This window comes from Podarcis liolepis (genome assembly GCF_965112155.1).
Source record: "Podarcis liolepis genome assembly, contig: HAP1_SCAFFOLD_22, whole genome shotgun sequence".
NCBI lineage: Eukaryota > Metazoa > Chordata > Lepidosauria > Squamata > Lacertidae > Podarcis > Podarcis liolepis.
The window spans coordinates 90,518-103,362 of NW_028148947.1; the positions used below are offsets into that span (position 1 = coordinate 90,518).

General features: G+C 47.7%; 1 protein-coding gene across 1 annotated transcript in view; it reads right to left on the reverse strand.

The window, feature by feature from the left end:
* LOC310698963 (glycoprotein-N-acetylgalactosamine 3-beta-galactosyltransferase 1-A-like) overlaps positions 1–6,645 on the reverse strand; it is a 76,090-nt gene extending 69,445 nt beyond the window's left edge. The window contains exons 1-2 of the mRNA XM_083520536.1: positions 6,081–6,645; positions 2,172–2,278 (exon numbers count right to left, since the gene is read on the reverse strand). The gene's annotated coding sequence lies outside the window, so the exon portion shown is untranslated. The remainder of the gene's footprint in view (positions 1–2,171; positions 2,279–6,080) is intronic.
* Positions 6,646–12,845: the final 6,200 nt, after the last annotated feature.

Consider the following 12,845-nt stretch of genomic DNA (forward strand, 5'->3'; position numbering starts at 1 on the left):
GAAAATAACTAGGACACAAAGCGGGGGCTATTTAGAGTAACTCAAGAGCTGGCATAAATGTCTCCCTTGCAATTCCTTTCCATTGGAAGCTATTTGAAAATGTCCCCAGGGACAGATGTAAGAACTGCATAAGGTAATGCCAAATTTAAGACATCTTCATAGGCTTCCAGTTGATTTCAAGGCTCAGTTCTATGAGCTAGCTAGCTTGTTCTGCTGAATCCCTGAATGACACAAGTCAAGAATACACAAAGAATCACCACGTCTCATGTGAGCCTACCTGTTCTTCCCATCTTTTATGCAGCTCCCGCTCCATATTCCCCCACTATCTGAGGTGCAGCAAAGGGACCTTCAGAGTAGTGGTCCAAACCTGTGCATCCCCTCTCACAGGGCAGTTCTCTCTGCTTCAGTGTGTAGGGCCATAGCAACCCCCCCCCCCAAGGCCTTTCTGAGAAAGGAGAAGTCCATCAGGAGAACAAGGCTGACATTGATGGAGCAGGCTCAAATGTTTATTATTCAAGGTTGCAAAGAGATAAGCAAACTCAGGAATGTAGTGGGCCATGGCAGGAAAGAGGGAGGCAAGACCTTACATGGTAATAGGAACTTACTATAACTTTCGATTTCCCAGAAATCAGGTGGTTTACAAGAAATCAGGTGGTATTGTATTCTGCAAATGTATAAAAAGCTGGCTCGCTTAGAATTCGGGGCCAGACATCGGGCAACGCGTGTCTGTACCATTTTTGTCATGACAAAATAAAGGGATTTTTCCTGCTGTCATTTTGACTCTTTCAAGCGTCTCTATTGCTCCAAGGATCTCATCAGATAAGGGGGTCATAAAGAATGTCCTTCACGCGCGCTAAACCCTGTCTGTGGTGCCTACCCCTTTCCCCCAAATGCAGTGGCGTAGCGTGGGGGTGCAGGGGGTGCCGGCCGCACCGGGCGCAACATCTGGGGGGGGCGCGCGCTCGCACTCTCAGCTCTCTGCCCCTACCTGGCTCACTCACTCTCTCTCACTGCAGTGCTGGCTGTGCGAATCCGATCCGAGCCGCCGGATCGCCGCCCACTGTGGAGGGGGTGGGTGCCAGGCGTGCGGTGCGGAGAGAGAGCGAGGGACTATCTGGGGGAGGGACAGTGCAGCGGCCGCCCAGCGCAGCGCTGAGCGCGGGAGAGAACCACACCAGACCAGACCAGGCAGCAGCAAGAAGAAGCTGGCAGCGGCGGCAGGTTAGGGGTTAGGGGCGCAAATTACTTGCCTTGCCCCGGGTGCTGACAACCCACGCTACGCCACTGCCCAAATGATAAGACAAGAGACCAGAATATGGGTTCAAATTGGCCACAACTTTATTGAACTTCAGAAGTGGGAAACTTGGCACAGGCCTTGGCAGGTAGCCCTCTCAGCCCTCCTGGCTGAGGATATGCAGGCAGTTGAGGCCCAGTGAGAGGGGACTGCAAAGCGCAAACTTACACAGCATGCCCTTCCACTGACCTCGTCCGGGGAGTTTGACCTACATGCCGCCGCTCTAGGGCCAGGGACTCCCGGTTTTGCCCTTTAACGGGCCCTTCAAGCGCCACCGCATGGGGAGTATGAATCCATGACCCCCCAACTTGATGTTAGACTAAAGGCTACCTTGCCAAGGCCTAAAACCGCCACTCGAGGCCCTAAGGGGTCTTGCCGCCAAGTCCCACAACGGAGGACCAATCAAACCCCGCAATCTATCCAGTCCCGAAGGGCTTGTCGCAAGTCGTGCAGCCATAAGTCATTGCCCAGTGGGGTCAGGTGCACCCCGTTCCCCCCGGAATAGGTCAACTCTATCTGCTGTGATGGTGGGATGTGGGATAGAGAACCCACCAATTGGGCGCATGGTGCTGCGCATGGCCCTGTTAATTTTACTCACTGCATAATTGAGGCGAGAGGGATTGGAAGCCCCCCTCCAGTGAAGATGGGGTAGGAGATTGGACCAACCGATGGTCATTGATGGGTACAAGGCATGCAGGCTTTTTAAATCTGTCCTTGCAGCAAGGGCAAGGGCAATGCCTTTTTGCTCCACTAGATCGTTCTCCCCCGCATGTATAATCAAGACCCTTGGAGGGCCATGGATCGCTGCGGCACTACGCAGCATGGGCATCAAGCTCCGCTAACGCATGCCCCGCTGGGCCATCCAATAAAAGCGTACCTTGGGGTGGATGTTAAGGCTATGGCCATGATTTTGAGACCGTGCATAATCCGCTGCCCAATGGACAATGCTGTGGCCTATCACCCAGATCTTCATGGTGGGTAAACCTGTAAGACAATAAAATTGCAAGTGATAAGGAGGAGCCGGGACGAATGTAACTTTTGTAGGCTGTCGAGCGCCAGCGCCCCAGTGTCTTGATGTGTGCGGAGTCTCAACCTTGTAACGCTGCTGAAGTAGCAGCCCCGATACGGAACGAGTGCACAGAATATTCCTGGGGACTAAAACCGCAAGCAGATAAGGCTTTGTGTAAAACCGCCGTGAATTGTGATTGTGTCAACGGGTGCGTGTTTGAGTGAATGAAGAAATGAAGAATGAGTGAAGAAATGATCCTGGAAGGGAGAATGGCAAAAGAGGCTTGAGCCCAGGAGTCAGCTTCTTTTCTTTTTGGCCTTCGGCCCACCCCTGGCTGGACATCCATTGTCCTCCCTGGCCGAGGGCGGGTCAAAGGCCAGCTCAAGCAGGTGGGTGGCACCCGCCCAGGTGAGCCTCGCTCGGTGCCGCAAACCCTGCCCACCTGTGGGGAAGGGAGGGCTGATATTGCTGGGCTCCTTGTTCTCCAAGGGAAGACAAATCTTATCCCCAGACTTGCCTCTGGCTCCAGACATGCCAAGGAAGTTCTGTTGTACTTTGGGTGGTGGGTACTTAAGACATGTTTGCCAATGATGCTAAGCTTATACTATACTTGGGTGTTGCCCCGACATAACTGCCTATGCTAATCTTGTGTAACCCTCCCCTTTTGTGACATGTTAGTGATGTATCAATGATGTATTGATGATGCTGTGCAAACTGTAATCTGACATATGGTGGGAAAGGTTTCAAAGTCAATGTGGCCCCGTGCTCTGGGTTCACTGGCTGCTGTTGAACCTGTTGCACAACAATAAAGGTTCTGAGTCTACTGACTGCTGTTTTGTTCCAAATTGCTTGCTTGCTGGAATTTCCTTCTTTTACTGACCACATGGACCTGCGAGGGGGGGGGGGGGACCGGACCCCGACAAGCTCGGCTGTTGAGTAGTCTCTCGACCCGGAATTTTCCTTAACAGTGTGGAACCTCTAATGGAGCAATCTCCCCGCTCCCCCCCCCAAATATTGTTCCTTAGACTGTCCCTGTGGCTGAGTTTTTGTTTTTTTAAGAAAAGCACATTTTACATCAAATGTAAGCTGCGGATTAAGCTGGGGGAAGGGAGGGGCCACTCTCTCCTAAACCTCTCCTGTCCACCACCACCCTTTTCTGGGCACAATTATTTTAGACAGCCCACCCCTGTTTCCTTCCTATGCAGAGTTTAGGCCCAATATGCTGCTATTGCTGTTATTATTGTTAGCTTTGCAATGGTCATGGGGGATAATTTACAGGAAATGTGTGGCTTACTGTGTTTCTTTTTTAAAAAAGATCTATTTGCAAAAGGTTTATATAGAAAATCAACCAATCGATTGGTAATAGGTCCTCAAAACACCTGGGGAGGTACTGCTGCTAGAAACTATTCCCCCTCCCCGTCCGTCCCACTTCCAATGCAAACCCCCTTCCTCAATTAGGATGGGATTTCAGCTAAAAGAGTTGGACAACTTGGGGGTTTCAGCAGGAAATCCAAGGAAGCCCCCTGCCTGAATGAGACTGGATTCCCCTGCTAAAACAAAGAATGGGGACTGTTTAGGAGATAGATCCAGACAAACCCGTTTCTGAATCAGGAAGGGGTTTGCTTGGAATCCCGCCCAACTGAGCAGAATTTAAGCCCTGCTCATCGGCTGACGGCTGACGTTGAAAACCAGACATCGCCCGGCCCTGGGCAGGATGGCACACCGAGCCTCCTCATTTCTGTTAAAAGGAGGCTGAAAAGCGGGGGGACATGTTTGTATCATTTCGTCGTCTTGTTTATTTCTATGCTCTTTTAGATGTGGCTTCATAGCTGAGAGGGGGATTTGAACCCCGGTGCCTCCCAGGTCCTAATCTGGCAGTCTAACTGTTGGACCTGTTCCATATCTGCTATTGGGTCCCCGGAGCACAGATTCATACAGCGTGGCAATCAAACTTGCAGGATTCAAAAGGATTTATTTGAAATGCATATGCAGGACAAAGGCACAGCTCCATAAGCTCGCAATCTGCACACCCCAGTCAGGATGCGCCCACTTTTTATAGACTATACCAAAAAAACAACAAAAAAAAAACAGAGCGTGAGACTTTACATTCTTATCCAATCAGGCTCTAACATTCCATGTTTCTCCTTTTGAAGCTTAACACTTCCCAATTTACTCATTCTTTGTTTGTCTGCCTGCTTGTGGCCTTGCCCGTCTTGTAACAGTGGCTTTGATAACAGCATGCTGGAATTTCTATTTCTGAGGCCCTTCAATTGGAGTCTATAATAGCCTGGAGGGCCACAGATGCCCCATATTCTCTGGCTCTGAGATTGCCCAAAGTTTCCTTTCTATCCCTTGTGGTGCAAAAAGAAAAATGCCCATGACAAAATGTGACATTTTTGGTTCTTTGGAGAAAGTTCTGGTTCACTCTCTCTCTCTCTCTTTTCATTTAGAGGAGTCTCATCCCTTTTCCCACCCAACTTCCTCCTGCACACAGCTTCAAGATTTCCATGAAGAACTAACCAACCAACCCATAATTGGAATTTACGAGATTAAGGAGATAATTTATTTTTATATAATGAAGAGAGATGGGAGGATAATTGCGCAAGGCAAGAATATATAGGGTGGCAAAAATCAAAAGAAACAAACATTATGAGTTGGGTTCTTAAAATAACAACAACACATGCCTCCTCAGTGGATTTCAGAACAAATATGTCTCTCTTTTTTTAAATTACCCAAACACTATAATGCAAGGAGTTGTAGTGATAGGCTTTGGCCTATCCTGCCTAGCTTGACTCTCCTCAGCTTTGATGCAATACGTTTTTTTCTGAGGGCTAATATTACCAGACTTTTCTCCTCCAGCTCTACAATTAAAACTTTTGTGGCCAAATTTTCCACATCCCCAGCATTGAACTTCTTTGGGATTTGTATAATTTGTTTTCCACCCTTTCTCCTCGGTGAGACTGGTGTTGGCTTGGGCCTTGTCATTTTGCCCCTTTGACAATGGCCTCTTTCCCTTGTCTTTCTCTGAAGAGGGGTTTCCCGTTGCTTGTTGGAATTTATTTCTGTTAGTCCCCCACACTTTCCCGCCAAAACTTGGTTCATTGAACCTATGGTCCCTTATTTCATTTATTTGGCCAGCTAAGTTAGCGGCTTCTTGAAGTGATTGAGGGTGTCTTTCCTTTATAAGATATTTTAATTGGTCGTTGATTGTTTCATAAAATTCTTCCAGAGCAAACACTTCTCTGATTTTTGGAACAGAGGCTGCCCTCTCCTGTTCTAACCATTTTGTGAGGTAGTTTGAGATTTTCTCCCCAAGCTCCAGGTGTATTGTTTTTCCCACCGAATCCCACCACTTGCCTACCACTTCTGTGGTGACAGGTAGTGATGTTATTCCACCGCAGGTACGGTTGTGATCCCACCTACGGTTGTGATCCCACTGCTGCCACCAATTTTGTGGCGATCACACAGGGCCCCGGGACGTTTGACGGTCTATTGACCCTGTGCCACCACTGTGATTGCTTTCTTTTTTTGCAAATGCTTTTTATTGAGTTTTTTCACAAACAAAATAAAACAATCTTTTAGTCATCATTTTATGTCATCTTATTTACACTGCGTATATACACGCCCAGACTTCCTTCCTTCCCAGCTGCGGTTTTCTTAATATAGATCTTCTCTTAGAGATTCTTATTCACTTCTATACACATCACAGGATTTATGTTAACCCTGCTGTAGTTTTTAAACTTCTACAATTAATTCTTATGTATGCCACAAATTTACCCCATTCTTCTTCAAACTTTGTCCCTTTTTGGTCCCGGATTTTATACGTCCTTTTAGCTAATTTTGTGAATTCAAAAAATTTAGCCTGCCATTCCATAACCGTTGGGGTCTGCTGTGACTTCCACTTTTGAGCTACAAGGATCCTAGCTGCTACTGGAGCATATTGGAATAATTTATGATCCTCCTTTTTTACTTCCTCCCCTATTATCCCTATTAAAAAAGCCTCCAGTTTTTTCAGGAATGTATACTTAAAAAGTTTCTTCAGTTCATTATATATAAAGTCCCAAAATTTTTTCATCTTTTCACACTCCCACCACACGTGGCCACCACTGTGATTGCTTTCTTGGCTGCCACCACCCCGCTTCTCACAGGGACACACACGGAGTCCAGACAGTTGTTAACATTAACAAATAATCAAGTTTATTCTTAAATGCAGGAACAAGCGTATGGTTTCAGTTTATTTTTCTCTTCTCAGTTTCTTAACTTTAGTTCCTAACAACTCCAAACTGATTATTCCAACTATGACTCTCCCTAACAATTCCTCTCACTCTCTCACAATACAACTTGACCAACCCACTCCACTGCCTATTCCTCCCTTTTCCTTCTCCAACTCCCAAATCTCAACTGTCAAAACCTCCCACTCTAAGTTTTACTCTCCCCTTGCATTCTCACTGGCCAATCACATCACACCCATTTTAACCCTTTCCTTATGACCCATCCTAGGAGGCAAACGCCACAGCCATACACCCCAAAGCTCACCTGAAGGACATCAGAGCCCACCTGATGTCCCCAAACATACGATTAGACATGTTTAATTAAAGGAATCACATGTCTAATCGTATGTTTGGGGACATCAGGTGGGCTCTGATGTCCTTCAGGTGACGAGGCCTCTTTTTTATGACTAGTATTTATTTATTTATTAAAGATTTTGTTGATTTACAAAAGTGTGCAATGTCTCTCTCTCTCGTGTGTCCCCCCCCCCCATGTAACACATTTACAAATCATTTTCATTTGTTGAGACATTAGGAAGAAAAGGGGAAAGAGGTGGAGGGGGGAAAGATGGGTGGGGTGGGGTCTGGTGGCGATTTTCATATTTTACTTCCTATATGTAGGGTTTGGTGTCAGCGTTGTTTGTGCAGGTTCTTTGCCGTTCGCTTGTGTTCCTTTGGTGGTGAGAGAGGTTGGGGTTGGCCTAGGGTGTGGTTATTCATTTGTAGTCGGCTGTGGTGGTCTTTGTTTTCATGTGTGAGTGGGGTGGGTGGGTGTTTTGGATCAGCAAGAAATCTACTTATTCCAAGACCTCCCTTAAAGCAGTAGTGGATCACCATGAAGAAGGCGCCACCACCGAGAAGGCCTCTGCCTGGTTCCCTGTAACTTGGCTTCTCGCCGGCGTCTCCTTCGTTTTTCCTTCTAGCGCCTGCTGAAAACCTTTGATTTCACCCCCCCAGAGGCCCACTCCATTGCCTCTCGAAAGAGATGCCCACAACTTCCCAGGGAACTCTGGGAATGGGAGTTCTGGGAGGGGAATAGGGGGTCTCCAAACGGCTCTCAGCACTACAACTCCCAGAATCCTTTTGGGTGAGGCGTTTCAAGGTACCATATGGCTTTTAAGTGGATGTTGGGAGTGTAACGTCAGCTGTCAGGCGTTCCCCATCCACTGGACGTCAGGATTTCCTAACAAAAACCTCCAAAACAAACCCACGCTCTTTTCTACCCCCTAAAAAAAGACCATCAACTGGCAAAAATGTGGTTTATTTGCTGGTATGATTGGTACAACCTGAAGCGGGTGTCGGAATTGTAGGCGAGAGAATTGTAGAACGGAAGAGTTGGAAGGGACCCCATGGGTCATCTAGTCCAACTCCCAGGAATGAGGGAATCAAGAAGGGTCAGAAGTGAGAGAATGGACCCCATATTTGTCAGAATGGACCCAATAATAATAAAAAATATGCTTTTTTAAAGAAAAATTTGAATGCCAGCTCATTCATTCCATGCACATTTCTGAAAGGGGGGTGGGTGGAAAGAGTGAATTCATCACCAGGGGGCTTCCAAGTCCTGGCAATTCACTCCTTGCATTTTTTTAATATTTGAAGATTCCTTCTTGCTTCAACTTTGGGTTTTTTTTGTGTTTTTATCTTTTATACAAGATAAAAACACAAATAAATAAGACAACCATAATAATTTAGTTAGACCCTGCCCATCCAGCTGGGTTTTCCCCTCTTTTAATTTTAATAGAGCATTAGAGTTCTGATATAAAAGAGGGAAGATAGGTTGCAGCTAAGGGTGGAAAAGAAAAAAAACATCCTAGGAAATGGGATGGGAAGCAGATAATAGAAAAGGGGGGGGGGCTTACTATGTAATGAATCCTGATGTGCAATTTGTGGAATTTCAACAACAACAACAACAACACAACAAAATACTTACCATATTTTTCATCCTATAGGGCGCACCGGCCCATAGGACGCATCTCGGTTTTTTGGGGGGGGAATGAATAAAAAATATATATTTCCCCCCCCCCGCCGCGGCTGCCACCCCAAGCCTTGCGCACACCTGCCTGAAGCACGGGGCAACCTCCGGAGGGCTTTGCGTGCTTCGGGCTGCAGGCTGCCGCCCCAAGCCTCGCGCGCTCGGCGGGACCTCCTGCTGGGCACGCAAGGCTTGTGGACACTCGCCGGGGCTGCAGGCTGCTGCCCACAAGCCTTGTGAGCTCGCGGGAACTCCCGCCGGGCTTGCAAGACTTGCGGATAGCTTCCTGAAGCCTGGAGAGCGAGAGGGGTCGGTGCGCACCGATGCCTCTCGCTCTCCAGGCTTCAGCGAAAGCCTTAGGACGCACACACATTTCCCCTTCATTTTTGGAGGGGAAAAAGTGCGTCCTATGGGGCGAAAAATACGGTAATAAAAACAAGAACAGAAAGAAAGCAAACCAATCCCTACAGTGGTACCCCGGAAGACGAATGCCTCGCAAGATGGAAAATCCGCAAGACGAAAGGGTTTTCTGTTTTGGAGGCGCTTCGCAAGATGAATTTCCCTATGGGCTTGCTTCGCAAGACGAAAGCCCATAGGGAAATCTCCGGGGACCTCTTTTAAATGCTGGTGGTGGGGAGCAAAGCCTTCCCCCCCCCTCCGGCCTTCAGAAGAGGTCCAGGAAGGCCGGCGGGGGCCGAAAGGCTTTGCTCCCCACCGCCAGCATTTTAAAAGCAGTCCAGGATAGCAGGGAAGCGCTTCCCGCTATCGCGGACGGCTTTTGAAGGCAGGCGGGGGGGGGGAGCAAAGACTTTCGCCCCCCGCCCGCCTTCAGAAGAGGTCCTGGACCTCTTCTAAAGGCGGGGGGGGGGGCGAAAGTCTTTGCTCCCCCCTGCCTGCCTTCCCGGGAGAGCGGAGAAAGGCAGCGCGTTTCTCCGCTGTCCCGGACGGCTTTTGAAGGCAGGCGGGGGAGGGGGCAAAGACTTTTGCCCCCCGCCCGCCTTCAGAAGAGGTCCAGAACCTCTTCCAGGTCCCCCCTGACTGCCTTCCCAGGGGCTTTTACATCGCCCCGGACAGCGGAGAAGTCCTCCGCTGTCCTGGGCGATTTTAAAATGCCGCCCGCCAGCATTTTAAGATCGCCCCGGACAGCGGAGAAGTCCTCCGCTGTCCCGGGGTTTTTTAAAATGCTGGGGGTGGGAAGAAAAGCCCTTGTCCCCCCCCAGCCTTCAGAAGAGGAACGCATTAATTGATTTTCAATGCATTCCTATGGGAAACCGTGCATCTCAAGACGAAAAACTCGCAAGAAGAAAAAACTTGCGGAACGAATTAATTTCGTCTTGCGAGGCACCACTGTATTCCTAATTAGGTATTATCTAGATAAAAAGCAAGAACTAAAGGACGCAACTAATTCAAACCCTTTCATTCCAATAGGCTTACTCTGAGTAGAATCTCACTGCATTGTCACTACAACTCCTTGCATTATAGCATTTGGGTAATTTAAAAAGAGAGAGACATATTTGTTCTGAAATCCACTGAGGAGGCATGTGTTGTTGTTATTTTAAGAACCCAAATCATAATCTTTGTTTCTTTTAATTTTTGCTATCCTATATATTCTTGCCTTGCGCAATTAATTTATCCTCCCATTTATTTTCATTATATAAAAATAAATTCTCTCCTTAATCTCGTACATTCCAATTATGATTGGTTAGTTAGTTAGTTCTTTATGGAAATTTTGAAGCTGTGTGCAGGAGGAAGTTGGGTTTGAAAAGGGATGAGGCTCCTTTAAATGGAGGGGGGGGGAGCAGAACTGTCTCCAAAGAACCAAAAATGTCACATTTTGTCATGGGCATTTTTCTTTTTGCACAACAAGGGATAGAAAGGAAACTTTGGGCAATCTCAGAGCCAGAGAATATGGGGCATCTGTGGCCCTCCAGGCTGTTATAGACTGCAATGGGGGGCAGTGTGGTTTAGTGGTTAGAGCACTGGACTGGGACTGGAGGTTTTGAATCATGCCCCACAGCCAGGCTATGTTCCTCTGGCCTCATGAGGAGCCTCTTTTGTGGGGCTAGCAAGTCGGGGCCTAGGCCACGTGGAAAGGGTCTTGCAGGGTGCGGCCCAATAGGAGCACAGGATGTTCTGCATTTATATCCACGGGGGGGGGGGGCGAATCTCATGAGCGATATGTCAAATGTGTTTTTCCGCTTGGGGGGCTGCTGCGTCACTTGTTCCTGAACCTTTTCTTCCTTCCAAATGCCCTGAAGATCCATTGCACACCTTGACTTGCATGAAACCTCCTCTCTCTTATTTTCTCAGGGAACCAGACTGGGAGAAGGAGGAATGAAGGAAAACAGAAATCCGGCCTGAGAACGGAGGTCCCTGTCAAGAGAATGGCCAAGATCTCCTCAGGTGAGGATGAAAGGGGAGGCAGGGAAAAGCAAAGAGCCCCTGAAAACATCCCCACACTCGGGAAGAAGTTGTCGGGCAAACCCCTGCACGGAAGTGTATCTGCAGGAAGACGGTCAGCACTTTTCTATTGGATGGGTGTCACTGAGCAGAGTTTTCAATGGAGATGGTGTATCCTGATTAAATGGGGGAAACAGAACGGGAGAGCATTTGGGTGTGGAGGATGTCATGCAGATACAGAACTGGACTTGCGTATTTGACGGGGTGAGCTACCGTTGTTTGGTCCCTGCTCCTGCCAACCTAGCAGTTCCAAACCACGTCAAAGTGCAAGTAGATAAATAGGTACCACTCCGGCGGGAAGGTAAACAGCGTTTCTGTGCGCTGCTCTGGTTCGCCAGAAGCAGCTTAGTCATGCTGGCCACATGACCCGGAAAAATCGTCTGCGGACCAACGTCAGCTCCCTAGGCCAGTAAAGCCAATGAGTGGCGCAACCCCAGAGCCGTGACTGGACTTAACTGTCAGGGGTCCTTTACCTTTTAAAAAGCACTGCACACTGACATGCGATGTGAAAGTGCTTCATATTATCAATGGTCACAACACCTGGGATGAATGGATGGCTCCAATGCTCCATTTGCTGCCTTCCTTCAAACATTAACATTTGTGTATGTTCTAAGATGTTTCAAATAGTCAAAAAGATGACAGCTTTTAATTCCTCTGAATTTGATATCTACTTTAGATTTTTAAAGGCTGACTCCCAAAGTTATTTCAGGTGAAATAGATGGATTTAGGCACATTGTTTGGCCGAATGTTAATCACACACACACACACACACACACACACACACTTCAGTGGAAACTGCATGCAGCTGAGCAGCTCACATTCGGAGCATCAACACAGAAAGGAACAGGTAGGAAGCAACACAAATATTTTGACTGAAGTGTCTTAGGAAAGCGATTTTAAATCATGGACACCTAGGTTCTGAAAATGGTGTTGCCCGTATTGGTGTGAGTGATGGGGTCCCATGGCACAAATTTCATGTAATCCCAGTGCAAAGGAAAAGAGCTAAGATCTTCTCCCTTACTATAATGTCCAAACAAGATGGGATGGGGAAGAAGAATGATAGGTTTGTAAGGAGTCTTCAATAATTTTGCCAAGGAGATTCTTATTGTTCAGGGCCTCATGCTATTAGCCTTTCTTGTACATGGAGATCCTTTATGAAATGCATTCAGGACCATCAAACAAATCTGTACTGAGATACACACATCACCATTTTTACTGCTGGAACTGCTCTGAATCTGACTTCAGGAAGAACGTGTTTTTAACTGCACAGTGTACTGGAAAAGACACTCTGCATTGGGAAAGAAGGGAACTCAGTTCCCTCCCATTTTCCACTTTCCTGATGTTCCAAATGACCAGTACCTTGGAGTTATGATTTGTGTTGTTGTCAGGATTCTAACTGTAACTGTAACTGACCTAAGAATTCTGCGGAGCAGTTGCTGCTGTGGCTGGCTGGCTGCTCAGGCGAACGTCAGCTCAGTGGCCAACAGCTCAGTCTTCTTGAGGCTCAGGAGCACCTAGCAAATACCTGCTCTGTTCCTGGCACTCTAGACTGTAGCTGAGGAAGGCATTTCACGTAAGTTTATGGATTAAGCATTCCTCACTATGCCATCAGGTGTGTTTATGCTCGGTGGAAAAGGATAGCTGCAGTAGCAGATAGCAGGACAGCGAAACATGAGCAGCTCCCATCCACAACAGGTTGCTGATTTTCACAGCAACAGTGCAAGAGTACAGTGGTACCCCGCAAGACGAACGCCTCGCGAGACGAAAAACTCGCAAAACGAAAGGTTTTTTCGTTTTCGAGTTGCCTCGCAAGACGAATTTCCCTATGGGCTTGCTTCGCAA